The 18,766-nt window shown below is 43.6% G+C and overlaps 1 protein-coding gene across 7 annotated transcripts in view; it reads right to left on the minus strand.

Moving 5' to 3' along the window:
- PTPRF (protein tyrosine phosphatase receptor type F) overlaps nt 1–18,766 on the minus strand; it is a 549,550-nt gene that overhangs the window by 352,693 nt on the left and 178,091 nt on the right. Inside the window, exon 1 of one of the 7 annotated variants that reach the window (XM_081946122.1) lies at nt 7,720–8,092. The exons of the other annotated variants lie outside the window; for them this stretch is intronic. The gene's annotated coding sequence lies outside the window, so the exon portion shown is untranslated. Of the gene's footprint in view, nt 1–7,719; nt 8,093–18,766 lie in introns of those variants that run through there. 7 annotated transcript variants of the gene reach the window in all.

The raw sequence follows: 18,766 nt of genomic DNA on the forward strand, positions 1-18,766 counted from the left end.
TGACCAACTGTCATTCCCAATGGTCTGGGACTTTAGAATACAAATAGACAAGCACCTGCCACTCAACACTCCAGACTTAACAATTGTTGATATGAAAGAAAAACCTGTCTGGATAGTGGACATTGTAGTGTCCACCTATCCAGACATGTTTTTCTGTACCCGGAGACAGAAGAATAGATGAGAAAGAACTGGAGAAAATAACCAAATATAAACACCTGCAAATGAAAGTAGTCCTCAACTTACAACCATTCATTGGATGACAGTTAAAAGTTACAACAGCATTGAAAAAGGTGACTTATTACCAGTCTTTGCACTCATAATTGAGCAGCATCTACACATAGTCATAATTTTAGTACTTGGCAACCAGCACGCATTTACAGTGGCTGCAGCAAGGGATAGCCATTTGTGACCTTCCCAGCAAAGCTAAGTCAATGGGGAAAGCCAAATTTGCTTAACAATCTCATGATTCACTTAACAACTGCAGTGATTCGCTTAACAACCATGGCAAAAAGGTTGTACAATTGCATGCAACTCACTTAATAACCACCTTGCTTTACAACAGACATTCTGGTCTTAATTGTGATTGTAAACAACTGTGGCAAAAAAAAGCAAAGATGGTACTAATGTTAATAGGTGCCTTGGGTGCAATTCTAAAAAACTTGGAGAAGCACATGAACATCATCGGTATTGACCAAATCACCACCAGTTAATTGCAAAAGGCAGCTTTACTTGGAATAGCATTTTGTGACAACATCTTTAACACATCAAACAACATCTTCCTTTCCCAAATCCTTCGGAAGGATTTGATAAGTGGGTAAAAATGTCAAACCCAGTCTAAAGATGTAGCTGATTAGTGTGAGGAAGGAAGGGAGGAAGGAAGGAAGGGAGGGAGGAGCCATGAATGCTTTGAAAGGACATGGCTGTTTTCAGTGACGTGCGGTGAGGTTTATGGCTGGTGAGGCTGGTGACGTCATCAGGAAGGCGGGGAATGGGACCACATGAGCTGGAGGCTGAGGCTGCCTCATCCTCCAGCACACGTGATCCCATTCCCCACCTTCCTGAGCACGCTCCGCCGGCTCGCGCTCCACGATCCCCAACAGCAGCTGCTTTTCAGTGCTTTTCTGTGCGTCTGGCATTTAGGACATCCAGCTATCTACCTAAACGCCAGACGCACAGAAAAGCACTGAAAAGCACTTTGCCTCCAAGCCACTTCGTCTTGATGACGTCGCCGACGTTGCTGCTGGGCGCGGCCGGACAGAGGTAACCAGAGTGGCGCCAAGGGGTCCGGGCGAGCGAGCGAGCGATGGAGGATCAGGCAGCCTGATTCTCGGTCGCTCGTCCGCCGGACTGCCTCGGCGCCACTCTGGCTACCTCCGTCCGTCCGTGCATAGCAGCTGTGGCGACGTCATCAAGCCCCTGCCACTTCTGGACGTCTATTGCAGTCGCGAGGAGCGCTCAAAGTACAGCGGAGGCAGGAAGGTTATTGGCGCTTCCAAGAACCCTCCTGCCTCCGCCGGTTGCCCAGCTGGCACTGCCCCCCGTGCGCTCCTCCTCCTCCCACCTCTTCCTCTTATATATATGAAACTCCCTCGTGGATATTATTATTATATATTATTATTTCATGATGAGAGGTGAGGCTCTGCCTCCCCTGCCTCCCCTGACCGCACGTCCCTGGCTGTTTTAATACTAGATACTAGAGATGTTTTGCTTATGCTAACGTTGCAAAGCATCCCTTTCAAATCATTTAACCAAAACTATAATACAAATAGATTTAAAAACCCAAAAAATGACATTCTATACAGAGAAGACCACTGGTTTGAAAGATGGGTCAAAGAGACCATCTATGTTAAAATTGAACAGCCCCCTCTCAAGGGATCAAGAATGAGTTTCCCACCAAGATCCAGAAGGCCTCCACTCTGCTGTTGTTTGCAAGAACGAGAAGATCTTCATTCAGGCCTTTGATGAGGGAGATTGAGACCCCTCCCTTCATCACACTTCCCATCTTTTATCTTTATCTCTTTTGTTTTATTATTATTTTTTTTATAATAAAATTTTTATTGGTTTTTCAAGATTTATAGGGAAAAGGGTAAATGGACAGGTATACAAATTTTGGCAGTTGCAAAGTGTGTGTGGTCCCCCTCCCTCCATACCCATAGTATAAATTTATATATAATGCATTAGTATATAATTGATTACAATCAGCATATTAGTTCTATTATTAAATTCAATCAAATTAAACATTACAGTATAAAATCCAAATATAATTCCGTTTTCACTTTCGGTCAGTTTATAATAATATGATTTTCTTGTTTATTTTTGTGATCTGAGTCTTCTTGCTATTGCCCCATCTCCCTCCACTGGCAGAGCTCTGGCCCCTCCCGTGTCCTGCGTGTCCGTTGTGGTATCTGGTGGTTTCTCTAGGAGTGTTTTATTTTTTTCCATAAAGGCCTGCGCCTCTATGGGTGAATTAATTCTAATTCTTGTCTCCTCCCAGAATATCAGCATACCTTCAGGCATCAACCATCTAAACCACACCCCTTTCTGGTATAATTTATTCGCTAATTGCGAATAATTTTTTCTTTTTTCTCTAATCTTCTTAGGGATCTGCTTCAGAATGGTTATCTCCATATCATGATATGTCAATGCTTGCCCCCTTTGTACACCCAGAATTTCATCTCTTGTGCTTTTTCTAAGGAATTTAATGTGAACCTCCCTGGGTACATTGTGTGTTCTAGCGTAAGCTGAGTTCACTCTATAAACCAGGTCTATATCCCACCCCATCAGTTGTTTTTCTTTGTGTGTGTAGTCAGCCAGGATGTTTGTCATGATGTCCCTTATGTTTTCCCCATCTTCTTCTATAACATTTTGAAATCTAAGATAATAGGACATTCTCTCAAATTCTAATTTCATCTGTTGGATGTCAAGATCTTTGTTCCCTTTCTGCACAGCTTCTACCACCCCCCTCACCTCCTCCACCCCCCCTTCCACAAGGTTCAGTCTTTGTGAGTTCTTATAAATTTGGGCTTGATTTTCTTTAATTTCATCTTTCATTTCCCTTAGCTGTTTCTTGATTTCCTCCTGGCCCTGTAAAATTTGTTGAAGCATTTGTTGAAAGTCCATCTCTGTAGTCTTGGGTTGCATCAGTTCTGTTATCTTTGACTGTGTGGCTGGACTGGATGTTGCAGATGTTGGAGCAGACGTGGCAAAGCCAGGTTTTCCAGGAGGTGGTCTTTTGGATGCCATCCTTTATAACGTTAAAAGTTCAGTCCATATATAAGATAAACAGTTAGAAAAGAAGGGTAGGCAGGTGAGGTCCGGGAGCAGAAGAACCAGGCAGAAGAGAATCTCTCTAATAAGTCTGGCAATAGATGAAAGGTTTCCCCTAGAAAGTTCAAAAAGTACCAATCCACAAGAGATTTCTCTGGGAGACACGGAGACAAAGACCGGAAGCCTGAATTTTAAAGGTGGAGTCAGGTTTCACAATTCATAAAGACAACGGAAGTGTGCCATCTTGCCCTGCCAGTTTTGGGCACAGAGGCATAACAAAGTTTTAAAAAGTTCCAAAAGTCCTCAAATCACAGTAGAAAGTGAAATTAAGTTGAAAAGAAAATCATCAACCTGGGTGAGGCTTCATTCGTTGGCTCTCCCCCCTCCTCCTTCCCCAGGGGCTGAGAGCAAAATTATTCCTCGCCGCTTGTCCAAGGGGGGGGAAACCCCCCTCCCTCCAGCCGCACCTCCAGAATACTCCGAAAGTTGTTTTTTTTTAAAAAAAGCTGAGTAATTCTTCATATAGAATAGGGAATGAAGAGAGAAGCAACCTCACCGCACCGCAGCTGCTTCATTCTATTGTTGCATTCTCCGGTCGGCTTTAGCGAGGCGCGAGGCGCAGAAACGCGAAGCGCCCTCCGATCTTGCTCCCCGGTGCCTTGGGCGCGCGAGAGACCTCCCGCCGCCCGCCGCCGCTGCAGGAGCTCCCCGCGATGCCGCCCCTCCGGCAGGACCCCTCTGAGGGGTGTCCTGTGCCCCCCAAGGAGTGGGGAAGCCCACCGGAGAGCCGAAGCGGGCAAAGAGCTGCCCGTCGCCGCTGCCGCCGGAACCGGAACTCCTCTTTTGTTTTATTGATTTGATTGTAATGTTTTATTTTGAGCTTCCCAGAGTCAACTGGAAATCAGAGGCACCATATAAACTTAATAAATTATTTCATTTTATTTAATTTGATATAGTTCCAAAATTTTATTTTAGTATTTGGGGATCCAAACCTATAGTGCATTTATAGTGTTTGGAAACTGAGAATCTTTCTTGTTAATGCTTTTTTTTTTACTCTTTTATTTAATTTCTTATTTTCTTAATATAATACCTAAACAACTATGTTTAATTCTTCAATCTTAGATTGAAAGGCAGTAAAAATGACAAGCAAATGCAGATTTTCTAGTTTAAAAGCAGTTTCAGATCTGAAAAATATGCAATTATTCAAATGATTATTACTTAGCACTGCAGAAAGAGGTCATTACATTGTTTCCAGCACAGTACAGTATGATATTAAACCTTAATTAAATCCCCTCTGTGAACATACCAGGTAGTGTGATGACTGCATACAATAATTAATGTTTAATTAATGTCAAGATTGTCATGAATTCCTAGAAATAGGTCTAGATATTCTACATATCTGTGCATTATAAGGGCTAGATTGAGAAAGATCCAAAATAAAGGATCTGAGACTCATTTACTACAATCTTCCCACAAAAAGGCTGGGTTTGGGGCTTAAAATGTGATCGGAGCTGCCGTCTTTCTATAAATCTTGGTGTGTGTGTGTTTGTGTGTGTGGAGTGCTGGCTTTTGTATCTCCACAAACACAATATCAAGACAGCCTTCAACACTGACCAAAAAATAGCCAACATCTTAAGAAACCCCAAAGACAAAACCCAGCTAGAAAACCAAGGAGTCTATGAAATACCAGGAAAAATCTGCCCTGCAACATACATAGGACAAACGAACAGGAGAATAAATGCACGCATCGCAGAACACAAGAATGCAGTAAAAAAAAGGGGGGAAAAACTTCCTCCCTTTTCCAGCACCTTAAAGCTACAGGACATGAAATTAATTTTGAAGGAACCAGGTTAATTTCCAAAACTGAACACTTCAACAAGAGAATGATTATGGTAGCTATCGAAATAGAGAACCCCCACAACATGAATAAATGTGACGATACCTCCTGCCTACCAGACATCTGGAAACCAGCCCTAATCAACAAACGAGCCCCACCCACCACCCAGGCCGTTACAACACGAAACAACAACGGACACACAGCCAGCAACAATCAGCACCAATCTACCAATCATGATACAACCACACAACTAATCATTCCACTTACAGAAACAAAGCTAGCACTCCACACACACAAACACCAAGATTTATAGAAAGACGGCAACTCCAACCACACTTTAAGCCCAAAACCCAGCCTGAAGATGGCAAGTGAGACCTCGCCGAAACGTTGCAAAGACAATCTCAATCTTACACGGTAAAAGACCCGAATACAACAAGACCAGCATACCTACACCCATGAAAATCTACGAAAATACACACACACATATATGATTGTAAGTAAAGATGCTGGTTTTCTTTATACTAGCAGGGTTTTTTTTTACCACCTATTACAAACTACTTTATCAAGAGCTATGTACTTGAATTCCAGTCTATGAGCTTTCTAGTTCAAATACCATTATTGGAAAACTCTGATAGAAGCTGTTGTGTTTACCAACAAACAAGGAAAATCGATTTACATGTGGCAAAGTGTATTTGCATGTCTCAAATATGAGGCTTAGAAATAAAATTTCAGATTTCTTTAACCTTACGAAAATTTAAAAGCTACAAAAAAGAAAAATGTATCCTTAATAGCAAGTTTTTTTTAAACCAGTATCAACCACACAAAATTTGCTAAGCTACCTGCTTTTGTAACTAACTACATACATACACACACACACATCTACCTTTAAGTTTGAAAGATGGCATATCATATAAATTTAGAATTCAAATTGAATCTCAATAAGGTGCTCTTTGTGAAAAGAAAAAGATTCTTACCATTTTTTGATTATTCCCACATTTTCTAAATTGCTTTAATAGCTACTATAAAGAAGACAACACTGATGCTGTGCTTATAAACAAATGAGTTTATATGCTTATTCTCCATTTATTCTGCAGGCAGTCCTCACTGAATGACCATTCACTCAGTCATTTGAAATTATGATGGCACTGAAAAAATGAAATTTTTAACCTGTTCTTGCCGTTATGGCTGTTGCAGGGGCCCCACAATCAACTTTTCTGCACTAATGGTTGGCTGCCAAGTGCCCCTCATTCATTTGCAATATTCCCTGTTGCCTTCCTCAGAAAGTCAACGGGGAAGCCAGTAGGGAGGGTCACAAACTGCTGCCACCCAATAAAAGTGGAGAGACAGTGAGGTACTGTAAATTAAGGAGTGAAGGTGCCTCAGGAAGGGTGGAGGCGGCCCGTGGAGGCCCAAAATAACTACACATGAGTGTCTCCCTAATCAGGGCTAAGAAATCTTGGATTGAGTGGAGAGTCACACATAGCCTATGCCAAGCCTCCCACGTAGCCTGTGCCAAGCCTCCCACGTAGCCTGTGCCAAGCCTCCCAAGTCTTCCCCATCCCCCTGAGGCACTCTGCACTCCTTACACGAGGCAGTATCTGCTTAACGACTCATAAGATTGCTTAACCCCTGCAGTGCTAAGATTGCTGTTATTGAGGAAAGCAATCAAGTGACTTTCGTTTAATAACGGCTTCATTCAACAATTAAGATTCTGGTCCCAACTGTGGTCATTAGGCAAAGATTCAAAAAATTTTTACACTGATGTTACTGTAAAGTTAAAAGAGTAAGCTATGTATCAACAAGTCCCTAGTTGAAATATCTACATTGTCATAAGTAACTTACAAGCAGCCTTGTGAAAGCCAAACCAAAAATGACTCTTGTAAACATATAAATGTTTAATTTTTTAATCCCAAACCCACCATATCACAATTTTCTTTGGAATTATAATATGACAGCTGGTTTAATCTTCCCTTCCTATCCTTGTTCCCAATTAAAATTGTACCTATGCTACCAATATCTTTTGGAAAAGAAATTCTAAAGAGTTGCAAAGTTAGAAACAGCTGTTCAGAGCACAGCTTGGGAGAGAAAGTTTGAATATATCTGTCTGTGCTTTATTTTATTTTTCCAACAGTATGCCACTCTTCAAAATCAGACTTCAAGCTAAGATAAAATATCTCTCCACCTTATGCCTATATTTTTTTTAAAAAATGAAATCCTTCCAAATATTATGTTTAGTGTCATATGCTCCACTTAAAAGCACTCTCTCCACTCATCAAATAAGAGATGTATATTTTTGTAATTGAGTAATATGCAACAAATGACTAGTCAGCATTTATTTAATACATGCATTCCACTATACAAACAGTGCAACACATTCTTGTTAGCAATGGAGACAACTTTACTATATATTTACTAATTAACGTTTAACTAGGAATAAATGCCAGACATATACTATTATCAAAGAAAAGCCATAAGGTATGATCCGTAAACAAATCCAATAACCTAGCTGATTATTACAGACCTTTAGAGTTTAGATTTACATATCTTGTTGACAGTTGCATGCAGAAAGATAGCATTAAACTTGATTAAAACTGCTATTTAGATAAATTGCTTACCTAATGGCTGAGGAAAGCAAGTATGATACAATTTCTTCTTTAAAACAAACTATGAATTGGACTTTGCCCACTCTAAACTTCAATTGCAAAAGATCACATTGCTAATCCAAGTCTTCAAAATTAGTTTTTTTTTTAAAAAAAAATGCAATTGGATGATCACAATGCTAAATTTAAATGGACATCATAAAAATGAATGAATAAAAATCAGAAAAAATATGGACTGAAGTAAGAACCCGTTCTATGTATTCCTAGGACAATACAAAATATTAATATCCTTCTATCCTAATCCTAATTACTATCATAAGCGAAACTGATTCTGCTTAAAGCAGACAGTTCCCAGACTCCTTCCCTTCCTTTCCCTCAAAACTACTGCAAAAGTAACATAAAACAGCAGTGCCAGATGCCTCTCCCTTCCTCCTGAAAAGGACTTTATCCTGGCACTAACCTTGCCCACAAATTAAACTGTAGAGAATTATCAGACACTTTGAACTTCAATCTTTGAACAATAAAAAAAATTGTTTCAGAGAAAATGGTGGGGACTGGTAAATGTTTCCCAGAAAAGAAAAACTTACTTAGTAAGGTATGGTTCCAATGACTTTTGTATCCACACTGATGAACCAGCAGGATTATAAGGTAAAGATTCCCCTTGCACATATGTGTTTGCTGTTCCTGACTCTAGGGGGCGGTGCTCATCTCTGTTTCAAAACCAAAGAGCCAGCGCTGCCTGAAGACATCTCTGTGGTCATGTGGCCAGCACGACTAAACGCCAAAGGCGCACAGAATGCTGTTACTTTCCCACCAAAAATGGTCCCTATTTTTTTACTTGCATTTTTACATGCTTGCGAATTGCTAGGTTGGCAGAAGCTGGGACGTAACGGGAGCTCACTCCGTTATACAGAGTTAGGGATTCGAACCGTCAACCTCTCTGATCGACAAACTCAGTGTCTTACCCACTGAGCCACTGCCTCCCTAGGATTATAGGATGAGTAAAATTAGGCTTTTCAGATATTCTGAATTGCCTCATTCCCTCAGTACAGAAGCTAATATAAACACTAGGCTAAAATATCAATTTTCATGCCAGTGCTGACCATTCCAGTACTGTGTATGAGCTCTCAAAATGCACTGCATATTATTTTTCATGCAAATCTGAATTGCAAGATTGAAGGCTAGACATTCTACTTGTACCTATTAGATTAACTGGTTTTATCAGAAGCGAAAACTATGTTGACCTGTCTGTTCTATTCTTTTAGCAGATTTTTCAGTCAGTGGTTATAGCTAGATTTATCACACTACATTTATAGGAATAGTTTGAGACAAAGTGACTGATGGAGGCACAGGAAGGAACCCTTTCCACAGCCTCAAGTGTTTGAAGGATATAGACAGAATCACACTATGTGATAAATCTATAGAACAGTAATCTTTTTATCATTATATAATGGTAAGTTATACAATGCTTGATTGCAATTTTCAAAATGACTCTTAACAGAACATTTAAAATCTTTGCTGCAGAACAAATGACTTGCCTATAGAAAATCCCAGGATTGATTCCTGACATCTCCTGCCAATGTACTCAAAAAGCATATCACATTTAACGCTCACTGAGATTAAGTGTTCGGCCTTGGCAAGAGAAAAGAACAGAGCAAAAGACAAGATCACACATTGCTCTGAGACATGGATCTGCCCTGCAGGCATGCTCTCCTTTTGCAGTGGTCTCAACAACCTCCAACAGAAGTCTACTATTTTCCCCCTACACCTTGACTCACCTTCCTGCTTTGGTGTTATGCTTAGTTGTTTTGGCTGTCATCACCTATTTTCTTGGGGTGATTACTTTACCGGGCATCTTTCCCCTTAATAGTAGCCCATGAGAAAAATAGTAACCCATACACCTATGGTCTTACAAAGAAGGGAGGGAGAAGGAATGTGACATCACCTCTTGGCCCTTGAAGTTTTGAGGTGTGTGGATAGGGAAAAGAGTGCCCCTCTGGTGAGAATTGGATCAAAAAGCCTAATCTATTATTTTAAAATAGAGGAAAATGAAATACTTTTTTTACAATAATGTAGTTCACAAAGGTTATGCCTCTTTAAGAAATGTGTTAGCTGGAAAAAGTGCTACCGGACTCCTAATACATCAATACAAACATCCTTGCAAGAAGTGCATTCAGCTCAGATATTGTCTGCCTTCTATAAATGTGTGAGGTTTGCCCATTCATTTCACTCTATTTAAAGGCAACCAACTGCCTAGAATACGGTATTGACAGTAGACAGGAATCTAGCAAACCTTGACTGATCTGTAAAAAATACATATGCAGAATTGGAACTGGTTAATCCTGGGAAAAAAGATCAACAGGAAAGCCCAATACTGTAGACTTATATAGAAAAAACTCCTCAGAAGACAGCAATGGCAAACTATTTTTGCATTATTATCAAAGGAAATGATGTGAATTTGTCCTATGACTGCTATGACGTGAGCCTAATAAGAAAATGTCCCTACTATCTCAATATAATGCAGCTTCATACATCCAACTAAAATATTAGCATATATTATATATCAGCCCTTAATTGCCATTAAAATGACAACAAAATAGATGGTGATAGACCAACAAATAGGGGATCTATTTCGGCACAAACCAGAGGATGGCATGGTGACAATATGATATAAATGACACTATACTGCACAAGGAAGGAAACAAAAATAAACTCTTACCCTGGAAAGGGTATGACAGGCAGTTACATTGGAAGCAGGGTTCCTGCCAGTTCTAACATCTTCTGTAGAAGAGATTCCACAAATCTACAGTGCCGTTTAGTACCGGTTCCAGCTCCCTGCCTCCGTCCGTCCGCACATCATCAAGATGAAGCGCGAGAGGAGGAATTCTGGGAGTTGAAGTCCACAAGTCTTAAAGCTGTCAAGTTTGAACATCCCTGGGTTTTTTTTCCAGAGGTTTAGGGGTGCAAGAGTCTTGTAACTTGACAGCTTTAAGACTTGCGTGATTCAAATGCCAGACTTTCTGAGCCAACCTTTTGGTTGCTAAGCAAGAGCGTTGTTAAGTGAGTTTCACCACATTTTACAAGTTGGCCACACCCACCCAGTCACATGACTTCCAAAGCACTCCCACTTGGTCACATGGCTGGCAAGCCAATCCCACTCGGTCACATGGCTGGCAAGCCACTCCAACAAAGCAGGCCACACCTACAGAAGAGATTCTAAAAAAAATTGAAACCCACCACTGATTGGAAAGGTTCTACCACGAAACTCTGCTAATACTGAATGGTATTTGGTTTCACTAGAGTGAACTAGAATTAAGATATTAACAACTGAGTTGAATAAATAGCGGAAGGAAAAAGAGGAAAAAGACTGCCAGCAGCAAGATGGATGGATCTGATTACAGCACAATGAATGCTATTCTGCGAGACCTAAGAGTTGACACCAGCTTGATGGATCTTAATCAATCTATCTATCTATCATTCAATCAATCATTCTTTTCCATCTTCTATCTGTATAAGAACAAAGAGTCCTGTAGCAGTCTTATCTATCATGAGACCGGCTTAAGGACTATATTTCTTTTAAGGAAATTATCATCTTATACTTCTCTGGCCCACGCTCCACATGGTCTGCTTTCCACATTCAAGAATGAGTGTCAGTGCACCTTGCCCAAAATTTGCAACAGATATTCCTCAGTGTGTGATCCATATACAGTGGAAATCTTACTACATTCTTAGAAAAATATAACTGTTTTATGTCATCTGAATTTAAAGCAGTGTAGGTTGATATCCTCTACACGGGTTTTCCTGAAACGGCAATAACAATAGCACTTTACAGCCCTCTCTAAGCATTTTACAGTGTGAATATATTGTCCCCAACAATCTTGAGTCTTCTCAGATTTTACCAGCCTCGGACGGATGGAAGTCTGACTCAACCTTGAGCTGGATCGAACTCCTGGCACTGGGCAGTTAGCCCTGCAATCCTGCATTCTAACCACTGCACCACTGTGCTTTTTTCTCAATAAGAATCCTGTATTATTGTAAATTTAATCTAGTTCTGATGAACAGCAACAGATTATGGGCCTAAGAAGATTACAAAAACAAATATTAAATTTATGGTTTATATAAAATTTATATTTTATGTAAAATTATCTGAAAATTGTATAAAAGCACACATTAATTGTACTATCCTATTTCTATGAAATCTGGTTTATTTTTTCTGCTTACAATGTTCTATTCTTTCTATAATGTCAATCCATTGTAGTAATATACAAACCAGAACTAAGAAATATAGTATTATCCTTGACATTTAAATAGGAAATAGGTGGGAATTTGACTAATCACCATCAAGTACTGCACTAGCATTACATATACACATACAAAAAAGAAGGCAAAAGAAGTCACCAATCAACATATTTTATATACAATACTGATTCAGGATAGATATGACATTCAGGATTAAACAGTTCTTGGATTGGGAGACCATCAAAGTGAGAACTGAGTTCTGAAATCATATAAAGAAGAACTTGAAACAAGGCAACATACAAGAGGGTTTCTTAATACCCTGTGTGTTTTGCATAGTCACCTTTGGGTGCTATTAAATAAAAGCAAGAAAATAGGCATTGATACTAAATCATAGATGTATAAAAGAACAAACCTGAAGATGCAGAGATTAACTCTGATGTTCTATTTTTTAACATTTGTTTTTAAGTACTATTTTTCTGGAATCATGTGCCATGCACACTATCATTTAGTAAATATCAATCAACACATAACAGTCTTCCCACCTACTGAAATGACAAGCCATCCCAATTTACAACCGGTTGCTTACCCCCCACAAACAGAAAAATAAAATCCCAGGCTGAATGTATCATTCGTTTTGTTTGTTACATTTAGTCATTTTGGTCTTTTTCCTCAATTCTCCTTTTCTTCCTCGGCATTCATATCCCTGTTTAATCCATGGGTAACTATGGTACCCAAAACAGAAAATGACCATTGGCTTACCTGAAGGGTCCTTTTCTGTGCACTGTGGGAGAGTCCAAGCAATGGGTTAAAATAGTCTGGTTGCCCTAGGACTGAGGAATCTTTTTTCTTGGCCACGCCTCCTGGTGCTCCTCAATGCCAGATTTTTGAAGAGTTCTGGAACCAGTGAAGGCCGAAGATATAATGATGCAGTAGAAGGAAGTCCGAGATGACTTGAAAGTTTCGAATCTCTGGACACGAAGGCACAGGGCGGGTTGGACTCTTCCACAGTGCACAAAAAAGGACCCTTCAGCTAAGCCAATGGTCATTTTCCTGTGCACTGCTTGGAGAGTCCAAGCAATAGGACATACCCAAATTACATGTCACTAGGGCGGGAAGGATGTCTGTCCTGGGATTTGGTCATGGAAACAACCCCCTGGAGCACCTGCCTGCCGAATGATGCCCCGGCCATGGCAAACATGTCTAATTTATAGTTTCTGACAAAGGGCGATGACCACGTAGCTGCCCTGCAGATCTTGTCTATGGTAGTCTGGGTAGCCCAGGCCGCAGTGCTGGTGGCACTGCTAGTAGAGTGAGCGGTGATATGTCGAGGTACTGCCCTGGCCTGGTGTTCATATGGGGCAGCAATGCACGCTCTCAGCCACCTTCCCATAGTAGAAAGTGTTACTATCTTTTCCATAGACCCCAGCTGGAACGACACAAAGAGGGCCTCTGCTCTGCGGAAATCAGCTGTTCATTTGATGTATCTCCGCATAGCTCGTCTGACATCCAGAGTGTACCAGATGCGTTCCCTCGGGTGTCTTAGGCATGGGCAAAAGTATGGTAAAATGACTTCTTGCGCCCTATGGAACCAAGCATTAACTTTTGGGATGAAGGCAGGGTCCAGACGCAGTACAACTCTGTCCAGATGAATGATACAAAGGTCATCTCCGACAGATAAGGCCACCAGTTCTGATATGCACCTTGCAGATGTTATTGCGACAAGAAAGACGGTCTTAAGAGTGAGGTGTCGAAGAGAAGTCATGCGAAGTGGCTCGAAGGGAGCCAAAGGGAGCGCCTGTAAGACCACCGATAACTGCCAGGTTGGGTATCGATGGGGGGCTCAGATTGGAGGCGCCCTTAAGGAAACACCGAACCCTTGGAATCCTGCTGAGAGGCTGGGCCGGAGTCCCTGACCAAACGATGGATAATGCAGCTACCTGGCGTTGGAGGATGTTGGGAACGAGGCCCCTGTTGAGGCCCTCCTGAAGAAAGTCCAATATACAGGAAACAGGTGCTGTGACCGGATCAAGCTGCAGGTTGTCGCACCACCTGGCGAAGGTGGACCACGTGGAGTCATAAATTCTAGTTGTTGAAGGTTGCCTGGACACCTGGATGGTACATATCACCTCTTCCGACAGGCCGTCCCTCCTCAGGAGGTCCCCCTCAAGTGCCAGACAGCCAACTGGAGCCATTGGGGATCCAGATGGACTATGGTCCACTGGCTGAGGGAGACCTGACCCTGAGAGATTCATCACATGCTGGACACCAACAAGCTGACAAGGTCGGCGTACCAGGACCGCCGAGGCCAATGAGGTTCGACCAGCAGTACCTCCGCCCCCTCCACGATGATTTTGTGCATTACCTGAGGTAGAAGCGGTAGTGGCGGTTAAGCGTATGATAGTTCCTGAGGCCACCTGCAGCAGATGGCATCTGTCCCATCCGCCTCCGGTGAGTGGAAGCAAGAGAACCGTCGGAGTTCCGTGTTCTTGCGGGTGGCAAAATGGTTGATCACGGGAGTGCCGAATCTGTGGGACAATTGGCGAACAGGACTGGGCTCAACCGCCACTCTGTATTGCCTATGATGTCCTGCTCAAACAGTCCGCCTGAGTGTTATCCACTCCCAAGATATGGTCGGAGCGGAAGGATCTGACATGATGCTCCACCCACCTGCCCAGGGTGTCTGTCTCTGCTATGAGTTTCCAGGATCTCATGCCGCCCTGGTGATTTATGTGCACCTTGGTGGCCACATTGTCCGTCATCAGGAGCATGTGCTGATGTAGAATGTCCTGTTGAAAATGACATAGGGCGAGTCTCGCTGCCTGAAGCTCCAGGAAATTGATGTTGCAAGCCGCCTCGGCTGGAGACCACTTGTCCTGAGTCACGCAATTTCCCATGTGGGTGCCCCAGCCCGCTAGGCTGGCATCCATTGTGATGACTACTCTCGGAGGTTCCTTGAATAGATGTCCCTTCCACAGCACTGCTGATTGTCACCACCTGAGGGATCTCTTCACAGTCAGAGAAAGATGAACCTTCATGGGAGAGTTGCTTCTGTTGGCTCTCTGATGGGGTAGGAGAAGCCACTGAAGCTCCCGGGAATGGAGCCCATTGGGATGTGTAGATATGCCTCCTTAAGGTCGATGGACGTTAGGAGATCCCTTTGGCGAATCCCTGCGAGGATGGTCTGCAGGGATTGCATCTTGAACCTCCTGTAAGCGATGTGATGATTGAGGTTTTTGAGGTCCAAGATTGCCCTCCACCCCCCTGAGCTCTTGGATACCAGGAAGAGGATGGAATAGAATCCCTTCCACTCTTGGTGGGGTGGTACCTGCTCTATTGCATTGATCTCGAGGTGATGGTGAATCTCCTGGGTCATTAGCTCTCTCTTAAGGGAGCAAGAGGGGGTAGGGCATCTGATGAAGTTCCTTTGGGGTCATGAGAGGAACTCCAGAGAGAGTCCCTCCTGACCCTCTCCAGGACCCAGACATCCTCCATGGTCTGTTCCCATTGGGAGGCGAACAACTGAAGTTGTACCCCTATGGGAGATGGTGATTGGTGGTCACTTGGATTTGCGGAAGGGCCTGTGGGAGGCCCCGTCGCGGTTCGATCTATGGAAATTGAACTGCTGCCTGCCCCTGTCCCGAAAGGACTGTCTGTCCTGGGGCCTATCGGATGAGGAGGGGTTGAGGAGTCATTCGAGTGAAAGGACTGCCTCCTGAAATAGGGAGTGGACTTACGATCCTGTTTTTTGGTCAGAATGGGGAGGATTTTTCACTTGTCTTTGGAGTCGATTAAAAGGGGTCTAAGACTTCTCCGAATAATTTAGTCCCCTTAAAAGGAGGAGAAGCAAGTTTCCACTTGACCTTCTGGTCAGCCTACCAGTGGCGAAGTCAAACTAGGCAATGAGAGGTCACATTGGAGGCCAGGGCCTTCGAGGCAAACTTTGCCGCATTAAGGGAAGCATCAACTGAATAATGTGCCACTGCTATAATTTTGGTTAGGTCCTGGCGAAGACAGGTGTCTCCCGCTGGAAGTTTAGATTGTAGTTCCCGTAATCATATGATAGAGGCTCTATTGAAAAAAGATGCGGAGGAAGATGCCTTAATGGCCCAGGCCGCCGCCAGGTGGGTCTTATGGCAGGCCTTCTCCGCTTTCTTGTCCTCCGGCTTGAGGCCTTCCATTAAGTCCACGGGGAGGACAGAATTTGAGGTGAGGGCCCCTATCAGGGGATCCACCGAAGGAAGGACCAAGATGTCCTCCAGGGCAGATTCTACTGACTACAGCTTTTTGTCCCCACCACTGGGTGCGGCGAGGGAGCCAGGTTGGACCCATTGCTGCAGAACGACATCCATGAAGAGACTAGGAACCGGAACAAGGTCCTGTGGGGGAGCCTGCACCTTAAACATGCTGTCGTTAGGGTTGGGAGCGGGTGAGTCCGCAGATCCCTGACCTGTTTGGGGCTTGACGCCCAACTGGATAGTGTTCTTGGCCTTATGTAAGATGGAGTCCTCATCCTCCAAGAGTTCCTGGTCCTCCTGTTCTGGGTCTTCCAGTACAAAGACCTCACTAATAATTGAAGACTCCAATGAAGGATGGCGGGTCTGGCTGCTGGTGCCGGGCGCCTCCTTCCTGGGTGCTGGAGGGGCTGGCGTTTCCAGTATTTGATCCCTCCGCTGCAGACCCTCGGCTATGCCCTGTGAAATAGCTCGAATGACGACCGCCTGCATGTGAGCAGACAGGTCAGGCTCCTGAGCCTCACTAGGTCTATTCCCCCTGGAAGAGGAAGGGCCCTGGGAAACAGGATGATACTGGAGCCTGCCCCGAAGGAAACCCTGATTCTGGCTCAGAGGCCGAAGATGGCTCAGGGGAACCTGGGTCCAGCAAGGATCTGTCTGGAGACAAATCCTGTGACTCCACTTCCTCCTCAATAATCCTCATAAAATCCTCCCTTGGGACTGGAGGAAGGACATGCTTGGCCCCAGAGGAAGACTGCTGTGCCACCCCTGCCGCTAGGCGCTGGGCCTTCTCAAACTGTTTTTCAAGAGCCTTCTGCCTTCGTGCTGCATCCCTATCCGCTGCCGCGGATGACGGTTGGTACGGATGGCTGCCCTAACTGGCTACCCTGCCCTTTCTCACCCTCTTGCCCTTTGCCCAGGAACAATCCTGGCTAGGGGTCTAGAGAGTCCTGGTCTACCGTCAATATGTGAGGGAGGTGCAGGCTGCTCCATAACTGCAGGACTAAGAACCTCCACTGACTGGAACCAGGAACTGCTGCATGGCAGGGAACGATGGAGACTCAGGTGGCTGGATCAGTGCTATTGGTGGTAATGTGCAGGTAAGATAATGAGGCTCAGGAAAAAAGAGTCAATCAATAACCACCAAGGAAAAGGCAAGGCTATGGACTTGCTGCAAGGAGTCAATCATAGAAGAAGCCACAGAGGTGCTGAGGAGGTCTGAAGAAGGGAAAAGCAACCAGACTGGCTGCAAGTCCCGGCAGATAGGACAGAGAGGACACTCTGATGTAAAAAACAGTTCTCTCTGTGCCGGTGTATGACAGTCAGGCTGCCAAGACACCAGCGGCACCTCAATCCAACTGTTCAGAGTGGCAGTGACCCTGCTGGAGCCCTGAGAGAGTCAGCTGGCCACTTGGTGGCTATCTGCTGAAGTGCAGCTGCCGGCAGTTCGTCCATTGAGAAAAGGGCATGAAAATGCTGTCCAAAATGGCCACTGCCTTGTGTGGGGGTGTAGAGGAGCTCAGAAAATGGCAGCCATAGTTTAAAAGCGACTGCGCAGTTCCTGCGGCTGGCGGTGCATCGGAAAGTCTTTAAAAATCCATCGCCTGGCTTCGGCAACCGCCAATAGCCCTGCCGCCCAGCTGCGAGCCCCCCGAGCCTCCGATGGTCCTCCGCTGCCGTCCTTAAATGGGGTGGATAGCGGAACACCCCCCACGTTCGCTCCTACCTCAGAGTCTCAGTTGAAGAGAAGAGCCAATAGAATGGAGAAGAAGGAAAATACAGCTAATTCAATGAAAAAAACCCAGCAAGGAAAAAGAGAAAAATTGAAACAAAGGAGAGTCCAAGCCTGGATTAAACAATTTTAACTGGAGCTCACAAATTAGTCCCTTAACGGGCCAGACTGAGGAAAAAATCTGGCGTTGAGGAGCACCAGGAAGCGTGGCCAAGGAAAAAGATTCCTCAGTCCTAGAGCAACCAGACTATTTTAACCCATTGCTTGGACTCTCCAAGCAGTGCACAGGAAAAGAGAGATTTAAACCCCTTTAAGTTACCGCATCCTTCCCCAGCAACATGTGGCTACCATCTGTAGCTGCTGCCTCATGATCCTTGTTTGGTTTAAAGAGTGGCCAAGAAGTGATATGCCTGTGCCTAAGCATACTCTAAGATACATTTATCCTATCAAATTCAAAGTGCCTTAATAACTAGACTGTGGACTTACATGAACAGATAAAAAGAGAATATTCAGTTCTGTTGTGCTTATTCCTGGCTGTTCAAATATCACTTAACAAGTCAGGTATGGGGCCTCTGAATTAGATCAAACATGTCATACTTAACAAGTCTTCTACTATAGTAACAATGTAGAACTGCAGTGGTAAATTGCAAGCGACTACAAAACACAGCATGAAGGGTCAGTTCAAATACAACAGAATTTCTTGGAAATGGAATAGATTTAATTGTAGGTAAGGAATAAAGTAAGTAGGAAAAATGAAAAATGTTTCAGAAGGATTAGCTGAAATGTTTTGGCAACATTCCGAACACCTAAGACCTGGGGAGATAAGAGAAGGCAGCAAGTCAAACTAAGAAGGAATTCA

This window comes from Natrix helvetica (assembly GCF_964273705.1).
Source record: "Natrix helvetica genome assembly, chromosome: 3".
Classification (NCBI taxonomy): Eukaryota; Metazoa; Chordata; class Lepidosauria; order Squamata; family Natricidae; genus Natrix; species Natrix helvetica.